This window comes from Lycium barbarum, chromosome 4 (genome assembly GCF_019175385.1).
Source record: "Lycium barbarum isolate Lr01 chromosome 4, ASM1917538v2, whole genome shotgun sequence".
Taxonomy (NCBI): Eukaryota; Viridiplantae; Streptophyta; class Magnoliopsida; order Solanales; family Solanaceae; genus Lycium; species Lycium barbarum.
Window position 1 is genome coordinate 125,180,736 of NC_083340.1, and position 12,819 is coordinate 125,193,554.

Consider the following 12,819-nt stretch of genomic DNA (forward strand, 5'->3'; position numbering starts at 1 on the left):
CCATTCCTATGAAGAAGGTTGAGATTATAGATGGTAAACACGTCGTAAAATGGTCATCTTCTGAAGTACTACGAATGGAGAGGATTGAAAACCTACAACATGCCATTGTTGGTAAGTTTTCGTATGGATGGCCCGAGCTAGATGAGTTGCGATCTATTATACCTCAGCAGTGTGGAGTAAAGGGTAACTATCGTGTAGGCTTTTTGAGAGATAGACATGTTTTAATAAGATGTGATTTAAGGGAAGATTTTATTACTATCTTATCAAAAAGTTTCTATTGGTTGAAGTCAAGGGATGGTCATTCTTATCAAATGCGACCATTAATATATGATTCTAAGTTCAGTATTGAAAAGGAGACATCAATTGCTATGGCTTGGATTTCGTTTCCAAACATTCTTCCTACATTATTTGTCAAGGAATCTTTATTTACATTAGCTTCAGCTGTGGGTAAGACAATGCAACTGGATGCTGCTACTATCAACAAAACTAGGCCAAATTGTGCAAGAGTAATAAGACACGTAGATTTTCTTGCAAATTTGCCTATGTCTGTGTGGATGGAGATCGAAGATGATGTTACAAAGGAGATCAGGTCTATTAAAGTTAATATTCAATATGACTACCTACCAAAGTATTGCACAAAGTGTTTTTTACAAAGTCATTCCAATGAAGAATGTTGGGTGCTTCATCCAGAACTGCTAGAAAATGGGGTGGCAGATAATGTAGAAGGGAGTCAGAACAAGGGAAAGGCCGTAGTTGTAGTAGATGAGCCTGGAACAAGTAAACAAGGGCAGATCCAACAAGGTAGATCTAGAGGATATAGGGGGTGGAAAAAACCAGTGCAACAATATTTGCCAAAAGTATTATCCAGTGGCACTGTGGTAACTTACCCTGGAAACAAAGGACAGCACAAGAACAAAGTGATTCTAACTGGGAAGGATGATGGAAATAAAGAAGTTAAGCTGTCTAACAAATTTGAGGTATTGAACCAAGGAATAGAGGATGCTGATGTTACTAAGTTGAGTAATGGGAATAAAAGTCATGAGGAGCATGTGATAGAAGAGGATGTTTCTGTAGAACAAAGGGTTGTTGCTGCCTCTGTAGATGACAAGAAGGATCATAATAAGATGCATGATGGTGTAGAAGCTGCAAGTTTGCTTCTGGACAAACATCAGGCTAAAAATAGATCCAAGTCTCTAGAAGAGGGCGAACTTTCTAAGGTGCTTAATAGTGAAGCTGTAGTAGCTACTTCCATAACATAGCAGCCTAATGAGGATCATGTTCAAAAAGTGATTAATAATCCACAACTGGATGGCAAAGCAGAATCTCTGGAGGTTAAAGTGGATTATGGTTCAGAAAAGGCTCACGACTGTCAAGAACAGGAGAATACTGAATTATCTGAAGATGTTCAAGAGTTTGTATTGGTGCAGGGAAGAATTGATGAAGTTCTTAATATTGGAGAAGGAGTGTCAGATCCCTTTAATCAATATGGGGGTAAAGATGAAGTTGACCAAAATAACGGTGTTTTGGAAGTTATGCATGAGTTGGGGGATGGGGTGAATAACTTGATTAATAAAAATCAAGTACTATTTAACAGTATGCTAGCACTTGCAGATACAGATGATCAACATCTAGGAGGCGAAAATAGGGGTGGTAGGGATGCAGACGAAGATTTTCATCAGAGGTTTGATGTTAATAGGAATCATGATGTAAAAGAGGCCTCTGAAGTTTATCTGGAAAATCAGATGTCTGAATGTACTCAGGCAGGTGAGTTGTATTTGAATGAAGGTTCTAATGAGAAGATGCTAAGTATGACTGGTTCAATGGATCAGGAGGATTCTGCTCAGGCTTTAATTCTGAAGGATAATTCTAAAGAGGAGGTACTCAACTCTAATTGTAACTTCCAGTTGGTTGGCTACTATCTTGAGAAAGTTGTTGATGCTGAACAAAGGAATTTAGATTTGGCCATTATTCCTGATATTAAAGATGTTCAGCCTCTGAGTGTTGCTGTAAGGATATCTCCTAATAAAGCTTTACATGATGTAGTCTCTCACAAGTTACAGGAGGAAAATGATAAGTTGACTTTGCTCAACAATAAGAAGGAAGATGCTGATGGTGATGCTATTGATCTGAAACTTCAGCAGATGTGTGTAGAAGCAGGATTATCTCTAAAATCACAAAGCGAAGGGCCAAGAAAAGAAAGAAAGCAAAACCCTGATGTTCCTCAAACAGTGAGGTATTCAACAAGGAGTAACTCTAAAAAAGCTGTTAAATGATTGTTAAATCCTTATTCTGGAACATAAGATCAGTGAAGTCCCAACAAGCATTTCATAGAGTCCAAATGTCAAATAAGCATCACAAGTTCTTTTTAGTAGCTCTGATGGAACCTTTCCAGCATTAGAGAAAGATTCAGAAATATAGAAGGAGTGGAATGCCTTATGGTAATTCCAACTGTAATGGTAAAATCTGGTTTTTTGTGCAACACAATGTTGATGTTGAGTTTCTGTTGGATACTGAACAATCCATTACTGTAAAGCTGCAGTTTCATGATTTGAATAGAGATATGGTGGTTACAATGGTGTACGCTAAATGTTCAGATGTGGAGAGAATGCAGTTGTGGGATAGTTTATACTTCTTGGCTAGTAATATGACATCTCCTTGGCTAGTTGGTGGAGATTTCAATATTATATTGAATGAAGAAGAAAAAATAGGAGGTTTGCCAATATAGCCACAAGAATATGAAGATTTTGCTTTTTGTCTGAATTCTTGTGAGTTGCATGAGATGCCTTTCAAAGGGAGTCCTTTCACCTGGTGGAATGGTAGGGCTGCCAATGACTGCATTTTTATGAGATTGGACAGGATTGTGCATAATGATACTTTTCAGAATTGGTTTGGACATCTAGAAGTGGAACATCTATCAAGGACTGGTTCTGATCATGCACCATTACTTGTATCTTGTGGAGATCAAGTGGAAAATTTTATCAAACCATTCAGATTTCTTAAATCCTGGGTGGAACATGATACTTTTCTTGACTTTGTTAAGCAGCAATGGGAAACAGTCTTATCTGATGATGTGTTTCTGTCATTTAAACTCAAGATGAAGAAACTGAAAGCTGCTTTAAGTGCATGGAGTAAGATTGCTTTTGGGGACATTTTTAAACAACTAGTAATCAGAGAGGATATAGTTAAGATTAAAGAGCAATTGTTTGAGTACAATCCATCTGAAGAAAATAGAATGGTCATGCAAAGGGCACAAGCAGAACTTAAACTGTATCTTCACTATGAGGAAGAATTCTGGAGGCAAAAAGCTGGGATGGACTGTTTCTCTGAAGGTGATAAGAATACAAGATATTTCCATAGTTTGGTAAAAGGAAGAAGGAAAAGAATCCAGATTAAGAGGATTAAATATGATACTGGAAATTGGCTAGAGAATGCTGATAGTGTTGCTGCTGAAGCTATTAATTTTTTCCATAAGCAATTTACTCATGAGGAGGTTAGTGAAGATTCTCCAATTCTTACTAATATTCCTGAGTTGATTAGAGAGGAGGATAATATACTACTTGCTGAACAACCTACTATGGAGGAAGTACAGAAGGCAGTATTTGAATTAAATGGAGACAGTTCCTGTGGCCCTGATGGATTTTCTAGTATATTTTATCAGAAGTGTTGGGAGGTGATCAAGGCTGATGTATTTAGTGTTGTTAAATCTTTCTTTGAAGGACGGACTCTTCCCAAGTCAATCACTCACACTAATCTAGTTTTGCTGCCAAAGAAGAATGTTGTTGAGGCATTCTCTGATATGAGACCTATAAGTCTTAGCAACTTTATCAATAAGGTCATATCAAGAGTTGTTCATGACAGACTAGACAAGTTACTTACAAGGGTCATCTCTCCAAACCAATCTGGTTTTGTTAAGGGCATGAATATAATTGAGAATGTATTGTTGACACAACAAATTGTAACTGATATAAGGAAGAGAGGAAAACCAGCAAATGATGTGATTAAGTTGGATATGACAAAAGCATATGATAGGGTCTCATGGTTATACCTCCGTAAAGTGATAGGAAAGATGGGATTCTCCTCAGTTTTCATTGACCTTATATGGAGGCTGTTGGCAAATAAATGGTATTCAGTACTCCTAAATGGCCGGCACATGGTTTCTTTCATTCTACAAGGGGTGTCAAGAAGGGGGATCCACTCTCTCCTGCTCTTTTCATTATAGCTGCAGAGGTTCTCTCATGGGCATTAAATTCTTTGTTTGATCAGCCTGGTTTTGTTGGATATGGGATGCCAAAGTGGAGTGCTGAGCTGAATCATCTGGCATATGCAGATGATACAATCATTTTTTCTGCAGCAGACAACCAATCTTCACAGATGATTATGGATACTCTTCAGGAATATGAGAAAATATCTGGACAGCTGATAAACAAGAGGAAAAGTTCTTTTTATATGTTCAGCAAAGTATCAGATGAGTTAAGTCAGCAGGTTGCAGCAGTAACAGGATTTGTGAAAGGACAATTTCCTTTTACATATCTTGGAGTACCAATTACTCATGCCAGGAAAAGGAAAGTGGATTATACTTAATTATTGAAGAAAGTCAAAGACAAGTTACAAACTAGGAAAGACAAGTTACTATCTTATGGAGGAAAGGTAGTGTTGATTACAAGTATCCTTCAAAGTATCCCAATTCATGTTCTATCTGCTATAAGGCCTCCTAAATGTGTTATAACGGAACTACACAGGATCTTTACCAGGTTCTTTTGGAATAATAAGGAGGAAGGAAGATGCAGACACTGGGCATCTTGGCTTAACATGTGCATTCCCAAAGATGAAGGAGGTTTAGGTTTCAGGTCTATTTATGACATGTCCAAAGCTTTATGCGCTAAACTCTGGTGGAAGTTTAGAACCACTAGTTCTCTTTGGGCTAATTTCATGTGGAATAAATACTGTAAGAGGAAAATTCCTCACGTGGTTCAATGGAAGGGAGGGTCACAAGTCTGGAAGATTATGTTGGAAGCAAGGGAAAGTATAAGCAGGAAATCTAGTGGGAGCCAAAGATTGGATGTTCAAACATCTGGTTTGACAATTGGATTAATCTAGGTGCTATTAGCTATGTGGTTCCCCAGTCCTGGCAAATCAATGATCATGCTGAAGATGTTTCTGAGTTTATGTCAAATGGAGGATGGAATATCAGTAAACTCATGCAGCTGTTTCCTGAAGATATTGTGCAGCATATAATACAGGAAATTGATATTAAATATGCATCAAATGAATGGGACAGACCTTGGTGGATGATGACAAGTACAGGGAGCTTTACAGTAAGTAGTGCATGGCAACTATTGAGACAAAAATCTAATGTAACAGTACCCTTTCAGAATATGTGGATCAAAGGTGTGTCTTTTAAAATTTCATTCTTCATGTGGAGATTGTGGAAGTTTCAAGTGCCAATTGATGAAGTGGTGGCAAGTATTGGCATTCCAATTATCTCAAAGTGTTGTTGCTGTCATACTGCTCAGATTGAGACTATAAACCATCTGTTTCTATGTGGAGATTTGGCTACAAAGGTATGGCGATACTTTAATATGGGGGCTGGATTAAGCATGAATTGTATTCAGGTCAAACATGCCATTAGAAGTTGGTGGGAAGCAAAATTCCATTTCAAAATGAAGGCCATATACAAAGAAGTGCCTGCTTTTATTGTGTGGCAAATATGGAAGTGAAGAAACAATAGGCTACATGGTGGTAATATGAATCTGAATAGAGTACTATATGACATAAATCTGAACATTTATATGTTATGTAAAGTTGAGTTTCTTGGGCTAAATATTCCAACTAGATGGCATCAGATTGTTCAATTCTTTGAAGGATATAAGCCTACTGTTATACGTAGAGTTATTAAATGGATGAGACCTGCAGCTGGATTCTACAAATGTAATACTGATGGAGCTACTAAAGGAAATCCAGGATTAAGTTCTGCTGCTTTTTGTATCAGAAATGAAGAGGGAGATTTGGTGTATGCAGCTGCTAAAATTCTGACAGATGGAACAAATATTGTGGCAGAGGCTGAGGCTATTAGAATGGGATTGGTGTATTGTGTAGAAAAGCAGCTTTTTCCATTGATTATAGAGACTGATTCCATGACCATGAACAAGATTTTAAATGCTGAATGGAAGATCCTGTTATATCCCGTATTTTTATACGTCGAGTTATTCGCAAGAGAATCGACTCAAGTTAAAGACGAGATCATTTTCGGACACGAAATACAAATCTTTAATTTTCAATTTTAATTAAAACATAAATTGTTTATAAATTTTATTTAGTGTAAAAATATTATTGGAGATTAGGGATTAATTAATTGTGATTAGATTACTAAGTAGGAATTAGTAATTAATTAAGATTAATTACTAAGTGGGCCCCACCCGAAATTAAAAATAAAAAAATATAATACAAAGGGAGGGGGCACGTGTCCTCCTAGGGGAAACCATATAAATAGAAAGTTGATGAAGACATTTCATTTCTTTCATTCATTTTCGGAACAATTGAGCGTACAAATTTCTCCGAGAAAATTGCGGTAAGAATTTCCTATTTTATGGTGTAGTTGTGTCAATAATGTTGTAATGGAACTATTAAAATTGGATTGGACGAAATTGGAAGTAAGAAAATACATGAAATTGTTATTATGTGAAATCGTGGGTTGAAATGGATTTAGAATTGTTATGGGCTGAGTTGTGAGCATTTTATGTGTATATCGCTGTTGTTGGTATTTCTGTGTTGACAGGAGAATAATTGGAAATTCGGGTTAGGCAAATATATAGGGGAAATGCTGCCCGATTTTCGTTAAGGCCTTAAATAATGAAAAACCCTAAACGAGAAGTATAAGTTAAAGAATAAGTTCTATAAGCGACGGCCTACGGATTTACGAACTAGAAAGTATAGTTACTAACGATAACGTTACACTTATATTAAATAGGCTAAAAGGGCGACAAGGCGAACGGGTTTGCAAATAGTCACTAACAGGTATGTAAAGCTGTCCCTTCTTTCTTTTGGCATGTCTTAGATCTAAGCGATGAATGATATGAACTTTGGGGTAATTCTATTCATAAGCTTTGGGTGTGATTTATGATTCTTATTCACTTCTTGATGTTAGAACTCTTAAGTGATTGAGCTTCCCTCTTCAGTTTTCTGTACGTTGGATAATAGTCAATGTACATCAGTTCCTATTCTTAGGAACTCTATGATAACTAATCTCCAGACTTCTATAAGATGTTTCATACTATATTGACATATGACTATGATTCCTAAGGCTCTTTGATATACTTTATGATGACATCCGTGGGATGTTTGATATGTTTCCGAGTGGCATTCGAAAGGTATTTGGTATGACTATTGTCCTGATTTTCAAATGACAGTTCGTTTTGATTATTCCATTGAGTCTTTGAAAATGTTTTAATTTGCATATGGTTGCTCACTACTCCACTTTTGTGTGTCTCAATAAGTCTTTCACTGAGTCCCGGGCCAGGATATGTTATCGTGCACAGTTCCAATGCATTGTTCACCGGGTCCCTTACTAAAGGGCCAGAATTATGGGGTTATGCTGTGTTTATGGAGTTATGCTGTGTTATGGGGTTATGCTGTGTTTATGGAGTTATGTTGTGTTATGGTGTTATGTTGTACTTATGGTTTTATGCTGTGTTATGGCGCCAAAGACGGGGTGGCGACTATGTTTACCGGGTCCGATAATGGGCCTGATATGACATATGATATTGACATGCATGATTTATGTTTCAAAGGGAAAGTGTTTGGTATTCCGGACATTGTACTTCTTTTCTGTACACCTTATTTCAGTTATGATCCTTTTTACTGTATTTCATGTTTTATATACTCAGTACATATTCCGTACTGACCCCCTTTCGTCGGGGGACTGCGTTTCATGCCCGCAGGTGCAAATATTCGCTTTGGTGATCCGCCAGCTTAGGATTTCCTTTCTGCTGTCTTGGAGAGTTCCGTTGTTCCGGAGCCTAGATTTTGGTATAGACCTTCTGATGTATATATATGTATGTTTGTCCAGGGGTACAACGGGGCCCTGTCCCGTCATATTTCACTGTTGAAACTCTTAGAGGTTTGTATTCATGTATGTGGGTTGAGTTCAGATTTGATCAGTTGTGTCTATATGGTTATTGTGGATGTTCTGTCGTTGTAGCAGCCTTGCCGGCTTGCATATATTATCGTTTCGTAGTGGCAGCCTTGTCAGCTTGCGTAATATACTGATATGTAGGGGTAGCCTTGTCGGCTTGCGTAGTATAATGATATATACAGTGGCAGCCTCGTCGGCTTGCATATGTTATTACGATGTGATTGATCGAGGACCTATAATATTAGTCCGATTATGTCTGACAGGTGCATATGGGTGTCCAGCTCGGGCACTAGTCATGGCCCACGGGGCGGGGTTGTGACAGATCCCTTGGAGCATTTCAATGTTGGTGGATGATATCATGAGGATGATGGATAAATAAAGAGTGTCTGTGGAGCATATACGTAGAGAAGGAAATGGGCTTGCAGATTTTTTAACTAACTAGGTTTTTGATTTTGCAGGTTCAGTTCAGTTTCACAGTTTTCAGGTTATACCAAGTCAAGCCAAGAGGATTCTGAACATGGAGAAAAGAGGGATTCCTAACTTGAGAATAAGAGCCCTTCAAGACAAAGCACCAGATTAGTCCTTGACAACAAAATTGTAAACCATTACTGAGTACAGGTTTCCAACAAATTGTGAGTATTTGCAGCATCTGTATTAGGGTAGTATCAGTGTGCTTGGCATGCTCATTCCTTAGTATAAATGGTGTGATGCTCATGATCTAGGTTGCTGATTGTACTAGTTATGGATCAAGTACTATAGAGACCTGGTTTTTCATGCAGAAGGTGATATACATAATATACATCTCCTTGCATGATTGCTTGGAGAATGATTCAGATGACTTGATCACCTAGGAGACTTTGAGGTACAATTCACTTCAACAATTTCCAGGTCAAGCTAGGAAGATTTTGAACATTGAAATGGATGGATTTCCAAACCTGAGATAAAGAACAGCCCATGAAAGAGCACCAGAATGATGATCAAGATATGTAGAAGAGTCATGTCACGACCCAACCCCGTAGGCCGCGACTCGTGTCCGAGCAGGACACCTTACATACCCAGTAACCCCGAACCAACATATAAATTAGATACATAAATATATAAAGCCAAACAGAGTCACAAGCTATCGTACATAAGCAGATGTAGCGCACAGAAGCCGATAAGGCCATCACAGAATACATATTTCCCAGAACATATACACAACCCACATATGTGTCTACAGACCTCTACAAACAGTAATAACAGAAACATAAGACGAGATAGGGCCCCGTCGTACCCCTGAATAGCGTACATATATACAATAGCAGAATACTATACCAAAATATAGGCTTCGGATAAAAGAGCGCTCCAAAATAGCAGAACAAAGTCCTAAGCGGGCGGATCAGAAAACCTGTCGTCTGTACCTGCGCGGCTTGAAAACGCAACCCCCGAAGAAAGGGGGTCAGTACGGAATATGTACTGAGTTTGTAAAGCATGAAGTACAGTAGACGAAATCATAACCGGAACAGAAAATGAGTGCAAAGTCCAGGATATCAAAATGTATACTTACAAAACGTAAATAATGCATGCAGAAACATATGCCAAATCCGGCCCCAATACGGGACTCGGTGAATAGAACGTGGCGCCACCCCGTCACTGGCGCCACAACACATCATACTTCAGAGTAGGGAATAGCTTCGTAACATATCATAACATATCAGATGGCCACATCATATCATATCAGAACATAGGTGTACATGGCACATCATACTCCGGACCCATGTACATGTCATACCTGCCCCCTCACATCGAGGCATGGCGAACAATGCAGTGGAATACGCTTGATAACAAATCCTGGCCCGGGCTCAGTGAAGGAAGCATTGAGCCATCCACGAGTGGAGTAGTTAGAAACTTTTGCATCATAAAATATTTACAAAGACTCGACAGAATAATCCTAATGACAGGTCATTTAAGAAAGAAATCAGACGATAGTCATAGCACGTACCTTTCGGATGTCGCGGGGGATTATATCGAATTAAAGCTTTTGGGATTGTTTGAACATATAAAAATATAACATTTACGGAATCTCGATAGCATAACTCAGATGGAAAATCATATAAAAGAGATTGAACGGTAATCATAGCGTATGCCTTTCGGATGTCACGATGGTTTATATCAAAATAAGCTTTCTGAAATCGTTTTCATGTTTCAAAATGCATTATGGAAGTCAACGAAATAATTCAAACAAACGTCATATGGTAGTTAGGAGAGTATCCAAGAGTTTCCTTTGAATTCTACTTCAGAACAAGTCAAACGGAACAAATCAGAAAAATCCGGGAGTAGTGGGCCCACCTCGGGTCAAACGAGGTGGCGGACACAAAGTATGTGTAATAAACTTTATGGAGTCTCTTATGAGGGTTTTAAGGTAATCAGATTTTATTTACACAAGTTCTAGGTATTTAAACAACTTTCATAACCATTTGCAACATAATTAGTTCAATTCCACTGAATGGAAAAGGGGCAATTTAGACGCGGATTCCGAAGAGTAGAGTAGTCTCCGAGGTCCAACTTCAAACCTAATGCATCTAGGACATGCCAAGAGAAGGAAAGGGTGAGCTTTACATACCTTTTCCGCTTCTTACGCTCCTCCAATTTCAAGTCCCGAATGCCCCAAAATCTACAATTGGTCACAAATACCAAACATTGATTATAAGCCTTTAAGAATTCAATCTTAACTCAACACTTGTCTACAAAAATTTGGGCAGCATCTCCCCTATTTATATGCCTAGCCCAGAATTACAATTCAGCAACCAACACATCAACAACAATACCAAATATATTAACATCATTTCCAACACCAACATATGCCGTAAAATAGCCCGCACATTATTTTCCAAATTTTCCAACCAACCAATTCGCGATATAATTATTTAATAATTTTATTTCCGTAAAGAAGTTGAAATTAACACTAACAACATCCTCCGCATTCTACAAGTTAAATACATTTTTTTTTTCATCCAAAATTTTCTTCAAACCCCATTCCACAATTCAACCATACCAACAAACGAATTTATCACGCTATTTTCTTCGTTCTAATCCGTTAAAACTCTAAATAAACTTGTTAACCATGAAAAGGAACCTTATTCATACCTTAAGTGCACAGCCACCACGTCCACCCTCTTCTCTTTAGTTGATTTTTAGCTCAAATCGAAGGCAACGCGACGTAGAACACTTTTCTCTTCATGGGCTTCGGGATTCGGGGCTCCGATTTTGGTCAAACATTGATTTTCTCTCTAGGCTCTCCTCTCTCTTTTTCTCTAGAGTTTTCTAGCTTCTCTTGGTCTGAAAATGAAGGAGAGAAACCGAAAATTTTAGTTAAAAAGCATGGGTAATGGGCCTGACCCGAATTGGATTCGGGTTGGGCCGGATTTACTGTTCAACTCGACCTTCCTGCCTTAAAACGTTCATATCTCCTTATCTCGATGTCACCTGTAGGCCCACGACCTACCGTTGGAAAGATAATTCAATTATCTACAACCTTTATTTCTGGGAGTTGTCCCAAATTCCAAACTTATAATGCTGATCTTTCCCCTCCAAGTTAGGTCATCCGAAAACGTTTTCTTAAATCGTCCTTTTGGAGGGCTTAACACTCATTTTTGGCTTATGGGTCCTTCTTAGGACATGCTCAAATTCACATGTACTACCCATATATCTCTTCATATGTCTTTTATAAGGTCCCGATGTGTGGGCCCCACCTTAACTTACTGTAACGAGGGTTTTTCGTTAAATAACTTATGAACCAATTCACACCATATTGTCTCCAAATGTCGTATGTGTATATATTCTTAGACTTAGATCACCCAATCTTCATCCTTAATCCTTGTTTGACTTAACTCCTTTTCGAGCTCGTACTACGCCGTCTATGATTTTGTAGCGCGAAATTTTTCCGGGGTGTAACAAGTCATATGCTGAATGGACTAGCATGGACAGATGCAATAACTATATTAAGATGTCATTTCTTAATATGGAAGCTACACATGTTCAGTCTAGGACTCATGATCTTTTGACAATGGTATAAAGTTGAGAGTGGTTCTTGCTTCCATACAGATGCTGGTTTCTACAGAAGAACACAACTACATTTAAGTGGCCTGAAGAATAATTCAACTGATTTGAAACATTCCACCTGTGAGACTTTGAAGGTGTGATAGATGTTATCAAGTCAAGGCCCTTGGATTATTATTTGTTAATAGTCTGTTTCAAACTAAATATGTATTTCCATTTTCCACTTGTTGATTTTCTTTTCTGTTGTTGTTTTATTTATTTGATCAATCACTTTTGGATTGATATGTACATATTTTGTTTATAATTAAATTTCCACCTTTCTGGTGGCTTTTCTTAAAAAAAATATGTGTGTGTGTGTATAAAACGAAGATATACTGCATATTTTGTACATATATGTAAAACAAAACCCGTAATAGCTAAACTCATTTTATTAGGACTAGAATAGTAGTGACTCTACTCGGGAGAAATCCTAAGTGCATCCTAGTCCGACAATAAAGTGAGTTGAACACTTACACGGATTTTTTTAAACCAAAACCCCTTTTATAAGGGGTTCCTGAGGTTCCAGCACCTGAGCCTCCAGCTCCTCGGCCAGGGGCGGAGGATAGAGCCATGAGAGATGCAATTCAATTGCTCACCGGATTAGTGGCAGG